The sequence below is a fragment of the Clavelina lepadiformis genome, chromosome 9 (assembly GCF_947623445.1).
Source record: "Clavelina lepadiformis chromosome 9, kaClaLepa1.1, whole genome shotgun sequence".
Lineage (NCBI taxonomy): Eukaryota > Metazoa > Chordata > Ascidiacea > Aplousobranchia > Clavelinidae > Clavelina > Clavelina lepadiformis.
This window is the reverse complement of record NC_135248.1, coordinates 10,106,537-10,117,379: the sequence shown is the minus strand read 5'-3', so window position 1 is coordinate 10,117,379 and position 10,843 is coordinate 10,106,537.

Sequence of the window (10,843 nt, the reverse complement as noted above, 5' to 3'; positions counted from 1 at the left end):
GCCTTTTTAGATTAAACGATTTTCAGATTAGCGCGCACGTCAATCCTTGTTTACTCCTTTGCTGCATATATGCGCTGCCAAATCGTAGTTATCCTTCCTTTTGAGAATTGAAGGTATGAAGTACGACTCGTCTGGCATTTAAATGGTATCTTTGTACCCAAGGGAGATATTCAAAGGTTGGCTGAAAGACTTTTGCTTGACCTACGATTCACTAGAGACGATTTGCAGAATTTCTTATTGTCACGAATGTCAATGTGCGCTGATAACTGTCGTCAAGCAGATGCGTCTGCGATCACTTCAATTTTTTCGTGGAAACTCGGCAGCCTTATGTCTAGTTTCACAGCACATGCGTAAATGGTGCGCCAGAAGTTACCTACCTGGGTTGGGAAAACTGAAGAGCACCTTAAGGAAAATTGTGTTTTATTGAGCTTTTTAAGATTCAATTATAATTTGATTTTCGCTAAACTTCATGCCAACGTGGGATTAAAATTATTTTTTGCATTTTTCCCGTTTCTTGCATATGTTATAAGTTACACTTGAGGCCTGTGTTTAGATTCGATTGATTTTTTAAGTTCATATACCAGAGTCAATTTCGTGTCATTGCTGCACAAAACAGTACACATTACCATTACCAAACTTTTCAATATTTCTTGTAAAAAATTAAACAGGCAAAATATGTTTTCACAGTTGAATTAATTATAATTTTCGAAATGCTTACTAATATATCTATTGTTTTCGTTATCAAACAAATGCTTTAAACAAAAAAAAGTATTCAAATGTTTGAGATGGTGGTCAGTCAAGTGAAGACACAGAATATTCCACTGCGGAACGATTAACCCTAGAACAACTCAATTAACACAGACGATTACTCCCGGAACAATTCGACCCAGAAAGACGATTCAACTCATGGACGTTTATTGGGTTGTCCTGGGCTAAATGATCCTGCACTAATTGTTTTGAATTTATTCGTCCGTGGATTGAATTGACAAGAATGAACCATTTGAAATGTCTCAAAACCCAGAAAAGTGCATAAAAAACTAGCACGGTAACTTTCAATTAGAACTTTCTTAGCCTTCCTTCAAGAGAAGTTATGCAACATGTCGCATTCACTTCGGTATTTCATGCTTACCTTAAACTAATTCCTATATAAGCCCTGCAGATGTCGAGTTTAGGCAGGATTCTGCAAACTGAGGTTTTAAAGTAAAAAATACCTTAAGCCACTTTTCGGGCTGCTGTTGGCTTTACCAACTGATTTTTATGGGGTTTTGCGCGTTAACCGTACAATGTTTTGTTACGCTGTTTCTATTTTGAAGAATTAAAGCCTGCAGCATTTTACAGTTCACTGGTTATAAGTGTGGTATGTTTAGAATTGTGAGACAGCTGTTTCCATTTTAAGTGCAAAGAAGTATTTTTTATGATGTTTGTAAATAAAGTTTCCATAGTTCACCATAGTTTCCTATCACACAAAGTCGATACCCTATACAGTACTAATTAGTTTTTCATACAATTACGTTGCAGTTCGAAAATGAAATGACTTAGGTGTGGTCAAATATCTGCGACTTAATAGATCACAGTTATGCAACCTCCTTGCGCCATAAATTATAAATTGCATGTAATTTGTTTGTTTACGTTTATATACGACGTACAATTTTTGCGGTGAAGTTGTGACAGCATAATTTCAAGCTTTGTAAGTATGCCTTTTGCCTTCAATACAACACAATTACAGTAAATATAAGAAGTGCAATGCCGAGAATGTGGTTTGATAATTATAGTTAATGAAGTGATGTAGGTCCTAAAAGAACCGTTCCCATGCGTATTAAGGCACGGGCACGCGATCTTATATGCCGGCTGCAGGAGTATTATAACCTGAGTTACTCCTAATTTGCCGTGCGTTCAGGCAATTTAGGTGCTTAAGATGTCGATAGATATATATAATTCTCTGGCGTATTTTCAGATGCCACTAAAAATATGAAGGTATAATTAAGAGCTGAAGGTTTGCAATAAAAAACCATGTTCATAGTAATTGCAGTCGCAGCCATGAAACCGGACTAAATTTTAATTTAGAATAGCCGCCATCAACATAGTTTCATTAGTCTTCTATCTATCCTCGTATTTGCCATATCCTCCTATATAGCTACATAGCCTAGCTATTAAAATTGAAGCAATATTTGAACGGAACAGAATGTTGGTCAAAACAAGTTTGCATTTTTACACGTGGAAAATCATCTAATTACCATTTTGAAAAAACATTGTTGTGTATACTACTGTGTCATAACGCCCAAATTTGTATACGTTTATGACAAGGCGATACGCAGGAAATGTCGAAAACTTCCGCTGCTGGAATAACAGACCAACAACCTGGAAGCGGCAGGTCCAATACTTTCCAGAATCATTTGGCAGATCATGTTAGTTGAACTGAACGTTTTTCTGCACAAACTGAACAGTTTTCTATAAATTAAATAAACCGCACGGTTACGTTACTTACGCACACAAATTGTCCGGCACAATGGCAACAGATATAACACACTGTACTTTAAACAGCGTTCACGCAAACAAAAACTGTTGTGCACTCTTATACAACCATTTTCCTGGCCAGGTACGGGCCTATAGCTAAATTGTTAACCTCAATCCTCTAACATCATCACTTTGGAGCGGCAACAAGATTTTGAAATACAATACATTTAATGACTGTATATTGAACATAGAAAAGAATTATATGTAATTGACGTGATTTTTCTTAAGTATTCTTATAAATACAGTGCAATAACAATTTTAATTCAGGTCAGGGTGGTAAATGATACGTTCCGTCAAAATCGATTTTCTCGCATTTTCAAGGTAATTCAAGGCACGCTAATTAAACCAGAAGCCGAAAATAAAACAGTAATTACGTTTACTTTAAAGAAAAATCACTCAAAACGTTAATGGATGAGGGAACGAAAATTCTGCAGTTATTGTTTACAATATTTTCATTATGTTGTTTGGAAAATTCTGATTTACTTATCTATATACCAGAATTTTACGTGTCCCGATTATATATCCTTGCCAACAGGATATAGATACTTGTTTTCCACGTAATAAAATTACGTTATACAGTTTCGTAGCAAGGAGATTACATTCAAATAAAACTGTTGTGTTCTGATGAATACTTATTTGAATGCAGAATTAACGTTAAAGTTTGCTGAGCCCGCAATAACGTTATTTTTTGGCTCAAACCTCGATTTAACCGTAACAAGCTTGCAATGCCAATTTTATATGTAGATCCCTGAGCACTAATGAGCCTGACAAAAGTCTGTCTTTTTTCTAAACCGTTGTAACTTTATATAAATGTCACATTTCATGTTTGTATTGACTAATTAATTGTCCTGTTTTTGTTTATTAAGCGCTCTCAACGGTGTCAAGGCCCACTTAATATATAGAGAAAATCATAAAAAGAAAAAAAAACATCGTAACAAGTTCGTACAGTACTTTCAAAACAATGCATTTCGTAAATAAGAATTGAAAAATATTCTAACTCAGGGGACACAGAGAAAAGTTGCAATCTTTAATTCACAGTAGAGTTGAGTTCTAGGGGTTCGGTTTGTATGTAAAATCACAGCATTTAAAATAAAATGACTTGTATCTGTTTTTAAGGTATTGAAACGAGAATTCGGTGCAACTACATCGTATTAAGACTGCATCACATACCACGCAGTAAACTGGTTTGTCAAATTGTGGGGCCATTTTCCCTGGGTCATTGCTCGGACTTGAAAATAATTTTTACATGCGCATCCGAAGTCTGTAGTTTCGTCTAGTGGCAAGTTGGCAAAATCAAATGACAGGTGATCTTTTTTACGACGTTGTGGTTCGGGTTTCTTTTTATTGTCGTTTGAGTCTCCGCTTATATCTTTTCTTTTGTTTCCTCGGTTCTCCTGCTGTTCATTAGAGTTGTTGCTGTTCCGAGGGTCGTTCATTAGAGTCGCTCCTCTCCGCATTATGGGATCTCTCGTTTGTTGCTCCGAGTCGTAGCTCATCTGTTTAGGCAAGGCTAGAAGTTCTTTTGTGACTTTCTTTGGGGGATGGTGCTGATGGTGGTTTTTGCTCGTCCAATTCCGGAATCTAGGGAGTCATTGTCGGAGGATCTTGTCCATGTGTATTGCTGGTGCTTGCTTGTATTCGCTTGGGGCATTCTTTAAACTTGTGTCCTTGTTCCGTGCAAAAAGAGCAGGTTTGGATTTGTCCATCATAACTTACTGCGCATCGTATCTTGCCCAAGTATAGGTAGGATGGTCGCTGGTGATGTTTCATCTTTTGTTTGTTCACTTTGTAGGTTCTCCTACCGTCGTTGATTCCGTGTTTGTCAACACCCAACTGGGCTGGACCTTGGATATCGAAGTTTGCAAGGATTTTATCCAGGTGTTGTTGTGGGTAGTCAATGGCTACCCATCGAATGGTGAGATCTATTCTTTCGTCGCGGTGAGCGGTGGCAGACTTTACCTCCGGCCTCTTTCTAAGTATATCTGCTAGTCGTATTTCATTGTTCTTTTTATCTAAGGTAATATTTACCACATTTCCGGGTTTCTGGATGATGTATTCGATGTAACGTATCGGTATTTGGATTTCATTGAGTAGTGAGTAGATATCCTCTCTCTTGTTTTCTGTTGCCAATTGGAGGGTAACTTCCCGGTGATTACTGTACTCTGCAGCGAGGTCGTTGTTCCATTTTCTTTTCACTCTATCTGCATACGTGAAGCTCTCGGCCATTCTTCACATATACTTTTTAAAACTTTAAATCTTTACTTCTTGACAGCTTTTTTATTTCCTTTGCTCGAAACCATGTTGTTTGTGCACGTTTGTGCATGCAGATTGCATATTGACTAATTAATTATCATCACAAAATAATTGTAAGCTTCAAGCAAATAAATAAAAAAAACAAGTATTTCATAAATTTAAGAAGTTAAAACTACTTTGTCTATACCAAATATCAACAGTGCAGTGCAGCCGGAGCTGGCGAAGGTGTTGGAGCGGCTCTCCAGCGAGATCCGGCAGGATAGCACCCCTGACAGTGACTTTGTTACTTGTTGTTAAATTAAACAGCGATTATTCCATGGCTTACTGTTAAGTCCTTTACTATTCAAGTTAACTTTACTTTTTGACCAGCTCCAACATTACTTAGGTAACGTAAATAATTTAAAAAATTATTTGAGCTGGTCATTAAACCATTACGACAATATACATGGATATAGGCAATGAAAGACATAGGAGATTAAGATAACTAAAACTTTCAAGCGCTATAGCCTAAAACCCCATTAGAATGTACCTGCAACAACACCACACTTAATTTGGCGAAGAGTAAGTTATACTAATACACGAACAGATCAACAACGTCGTAATGGATCCATCGCTTCCAGGGAGCTTGCGGGAATTTTTACATAAACTGATTGTTCATCAACCGAATAAAGCACTCGTTCTCTAAGCCAACCTTTTTTGTATCGCTATATCTGGTCGACCTTATAGCCGGATCGAAACTAGGTGGTTTTAAAACTTTTTTAAATTGCTAAGTTCCAAGCAAGATTGCGTTTCCTTAACCACAAGGATTCAAATGTTAACAATAATATATCTGCGATAGAACATTTCTTGAAGAAAGAAATTTACATCACAACCAAAAGTTATCGGAAACACTAACACAGAAGTGCAGGCTCAAGAAACTGGGCCATGGAACAATAGCTTCAACTAAAAAACGGAATCACCAAATGCAGACTATAAGCACTAACACGAAACACATATTTATACATAAAACGGCTAATGTTAGTCAAATCTTTAATTTCAAAAACTTCGAAGATCCCTTCTGTAAAACAATCGTGGTGTAGCGGTTCAATTGTGTGATGTGGTGTTTGCAGTTCAAAAAAACAAAATCAGCAACTTCCCTACAAAAATAATTGTTATAGCTAAGAAAAAACGAAAACGACAAACCCTCCTTCAATAATTCTGAAGGTTCCAGACATTACCTCCATGAACATTCCCATTACAAAATATTTTGCAAAATCGGACATGTAATTAGCAACGAATTGTCAAGATAGAAAACTGAAGGTAGAAGTGCAAGCCATTACAAAGCCACCACCTTCATCCATCGCTCAACAGTTGCTTCTGCTCTATCTTTTCATAACTTAAGAAATTCTTTTTTTCATTTTCCGCCAACTCCTATTTCATTGATTTTTGATCTTTTTTTTCAGCTTTTGTCCTTATATAATATTTATATATATACATATACAGTCTATTAATCTCACGATATAGTTTTTCTGTTCGGAAGAGTTGATAATGGTTATTGTATGGTCTGAAACGTCTCCGGAATACACATTTTTTATTGTTCTGGCTTTTGTGTTAGATCCGCTTATAACTTTATCATTGGTTTATTCAACACTTTTTTCCTAGTTTCGTTTTTTTTTTAAATTTTTTACCGAGTTCTGTTGTAAGGATTTAAGTGCGATGTGTTAGCCCAATTCTCCTCCCAATAGGCTATAGTATATATTCAACTTTAATAAATTTAATGGTTTGCAAGAAAAGAATGGTAAGTTAAAGATAAAAAGTAAGCGCTGCCTTGAAGTATGAAGCATTTGTGTCTCCATCACGAAAGTCATCTTTCAAGTTAAGTATATTTAAAAGAAAGCTTTTACTGCAGTACTATATGGACTAACCCAGTGGTTCCCAACCGGGGAGGAATTCCTTCCTAGGGAGGAATTTTATGAGTTCAGGGGAGGAATTTCATAAAAAACTTTGAAAAAAATTTTTACATTGAAAATTTTACAGAATATTTTTGTATATACATTAGGAATGTGCATTATAATTTGGATCCAATTCACATTTGGAACCGGTTGTAAAGGATTCTGAAATGGACATCCCTAATTATAAGGTCTACTTGTATATCATCGATTAAATTAATCAAATATTTTCGTAACAAAGTTAATTATTTAAACAATCTTTGTATTTTGACAATCTGACTGTTACTTTGTTGCTTAAAAACTGAACAGTTTGTGATGATGGGTTTATGTAATACTACATCGCACTGATCGAATATAATGTATAGGCTACTTAATTCCTGGTTTGGAAAATCTGCTTTGCGAGGTGTTGCATTGTGCGCCGACGACTGCCTGTCTTCGAACATCTGCCTAGTCAATCATTGCATTGTGTGCTCAATTATTTCCTGTTTATTGTTTTAAATCGTGGCATTAAATATCATGCCTATATATTGCCTGAATTATTCATTCTTCCTTATTCGTTCATTCATTCGCTAACTAAGAGAATTGCAACATGGAGTTTTTTATGTTGTTGCTGTGCAAATGATTTGTGAGAACGTTATCTTTCAAAGAAGCTTCAATTTATTCAGTTTATACTGTTGTCATTCCTGTGAAACTATTATTGAATTCAATTTGAAGAAGTTCAGTATCAAATTAGACAATTTTGTTATCAGCTTCATAGAATAATAAGCCGATAAAGACTATAATTAAGTCCCAGGTTGAAAAGCAGACAACGACCTTATGAGACTCTTATACCATCGACCGCAATAAACAATTCAACTAGCAAACATTGTAGTGAAGTGAGTCGACGTGTCAAGTTCAACGTCACATACATCACCATTTCATTACAAGTTAACAGTTAGTAAACAGTAGGTGTAATGAAACTAGCCTAGAATCCTAGTTACATATCATTGTCTTGTGCAGATTTTAACTGTAGTCTAAGTTTTAGTCAACTGGCAGTATTTAAGAAACATGAGTAGTAAAAAGCGAAAATATATGAGATATATATGCAGTATGGGTTTACAGTAATCACTGAAAGCGGTGAGGAAAAGCCACAGTGCGTACTTTGTAATAAAGTACGTATTTAATACAACTACTTTCCGAGCCCAAACAAGAGCAAACTTCGAATTGAGTTGTCATGTAAAAAAAATTGATATTTCAAATTGCTATAATTTTTTAGGTTCTATTTGTTTTTCGTCTTATGGAAAGGAATGAATAGTTCGAATATGGGCAAAGGGAGGAATGTAACAAAAAAGGTTGGGAACCACTGGACTAACCTTTGAGAATGTGCAAAAAATGATGTTAAGTTTAACCTTTAAAACAATTCGAAAACTTTAAAGTTGGCAAAGCTATTGAATATGAACAAATTTTATGTATAGCAAGTTAAAGTGCAAAACCAAACCGGAATTTGTCAATCAAAACTATCTGAAGTGTCCCACGGGGCCTACAGCGGTACCTTGCGGACGTCAAATCGCAAGTAATTTTCACTCAAACCCAACATGTATATACAGTATAAAATCTGCCTTTATTTTGCGTTGGCGTTGCAAGCATGACTACATGAGTTTAATTGAAAAATTATTTGCTCTTAAACCAATAATCTATTTTCTAAGGCAGTAAATATATATTTTCCTATGCTACGCAATATGCCTATTGTGTATAAACTATATGAGATATTGTCGATTCTCTTGCGCTGTTGAAACCTAGAGCAATTGATAAGCGCAATGATTTAATGATTTTGTTTAATGTTTGAAGCAGTTATCGGTTATGCCTCTGCTTATGGTATTCTACTCTTAACTGCTTTACAAAAGCCCTAGATAGAAATAACGTTTTCCCTTTAATATTCAAGCAGCCATGAGTTGAACAAAACAACTTGAAGCAGATTATATACCTGGCCTATAAACAGTCTGACCACTTTCATCATACCCAAACATAACAGTCTATTGAAACCTTTCATAAAAAGCAGGTTATTGTCTATTTGAGCTTTCATCCAGATAAAGTGATGGTTTATTGACGCTAAGTCGAGCCCAACGACTGGTTAATGGATGTCGCAAACACTCGAAAGAAAAGCATTGAAAGAGTTACAATTACTAAAGTTTATTTGTAAAATTGCAGAACTCCAGCACGTACCGCTGTAATGTAATTATGCGGCATCAATTTTACGAATTGGCGTTATCTACGTTATCTGAATTTCCGTTATTAATTTTGGTTAAAGTCAACAGTAAGCTATAGCCTGCCGGCGAGAAGTTGGATACCGTTTGCCTATAGTTGCTTTCGGGTACTTATTCAAAATGTAAAGCTAGTTACCGGTTCATCTGTATTTTGCTTTTGAGAAAGGTTCATAGGCCTATATATAAAGGGCGGCTATATCATCAAATCATAAAAAGATTTGCAGACATTTTGTTGAAGAAATATTTAATTCTAAAAAAGAAGGCCTGAGTATTTAGATAAAATGATTGACATTTGTTATTGCACAGTCATATATATCTCACACAGAAGCCTAAATTGGACTGCAGCTGTGTAGAAACAACGTATTTTAATCACAAAAGTAGCACAGTGTAGATCAATATTTAGCACTCAAAGCTTCTACAAAGCTACAATTGAAAATATCAGATAACTGTAAAGTACGGTACAAAAGGAAAAGTACGCATATTTTTTCAAATTTAGATCTTTAAGAACGTACCGTACAACAAATGGAATAGACAAGTATCTAAAAAAAAGTGATAAACATTTTTCGAAATAGATAATACAGTCGTGGCCAAAAGTTTTAGACCAAACCGCGAAATTCTAGAAAAACAGTTCTTCATCCTATTTCTTGTCGCTTTTTTACTTATTTCTTGCTGAACTATATATAACACAAAGTAATAAGCATTTATATTGTATTTTGCATCAAACTCTCAAATTTTTAATATTTGGTGTGTCCTCCTTTCGCTTTGATGACGGCCGTGATTCGACTGGGCATACTTTCGATTAAATTTTTGCAAAGTTCTTCAGGAATTTCACGGATCCAGACTAACTTGATTAGACTGTGATGATATTATAATTAATGTAATATATATGTCGTGCTTGCCGTTTTTGCATGCGTTTAGTTTGCAGTAGGTATAAGTTTTCATTAGCGATTATTATTATTAGTATCAGTAATATTATGCAGTTGTCAATAAGTAAAAAGTCTACTAAGATTAATGCTATAAAATTGACTTCTTTATGCTGTTAATGTGCCAATGTTCTGTCTAAATGTAATCGTTCAAAGAAGCTTCAATATAATCAGTTTATACAGTTGTCATTCTTGTGAAAACTACTGTTGAATTCAATTTGAAGAAGTTCAGTGTCAAGTTGGACAACTTTGTTGTCACCTTCACAAGACAATAATTCGTTAAGGTGAACAATTAAGTCTAAGGTTGAGAAAAGCAGACTACGACCTTACGAGACTCATATGTCATCACTCGCAATAAACAATTTGACAAGCAAACATTGTAGTGAAATGGGTCAAACTGTCAAGTTCAACTACCATATACACCCCTATACACCCATTACAAGACTAACAGTCTAATTACGGATCCAGACTAACAGTCCTCCTGCTAACTGGCATACCGGCTTCATTCAAATTGGCCCTGATTTTATTGGCTGAGCATGTTGGAGACTTCACCACTTGCCTTCTCATGAAGATGTTAGCTCTAGGAATTATTTTCCGGGGACGGCCACTGCGTTTTGCATCAGTATAAGTTCCTGATTTCTTAAATTTCACAATTGCCTGATGCACAGCAGTTTTACTAAATCCAAGCCGCTCACCAAATTGACGTTCTGTGTAGCCTTCCCTGTGGACAATTTGACATCGCTGAACCTTTAGGCAGAAAAATACAGAAAAGTAATCTCTACTGGCTAATGTTCAATTGATATTTACTAAATAATGACTGATTACATCAGATTTCGACCCAGAATAAAGATGATGCAACTGAAACAATATCTGATGCAGTATTATGACGTAATAAAAAGCGTCATAAATCAAGTCTGGTTTTAAACTTTTGGCCACGACTGTCCATGTTAATAATTAATAGATAATAATTAATAGTTGTTAG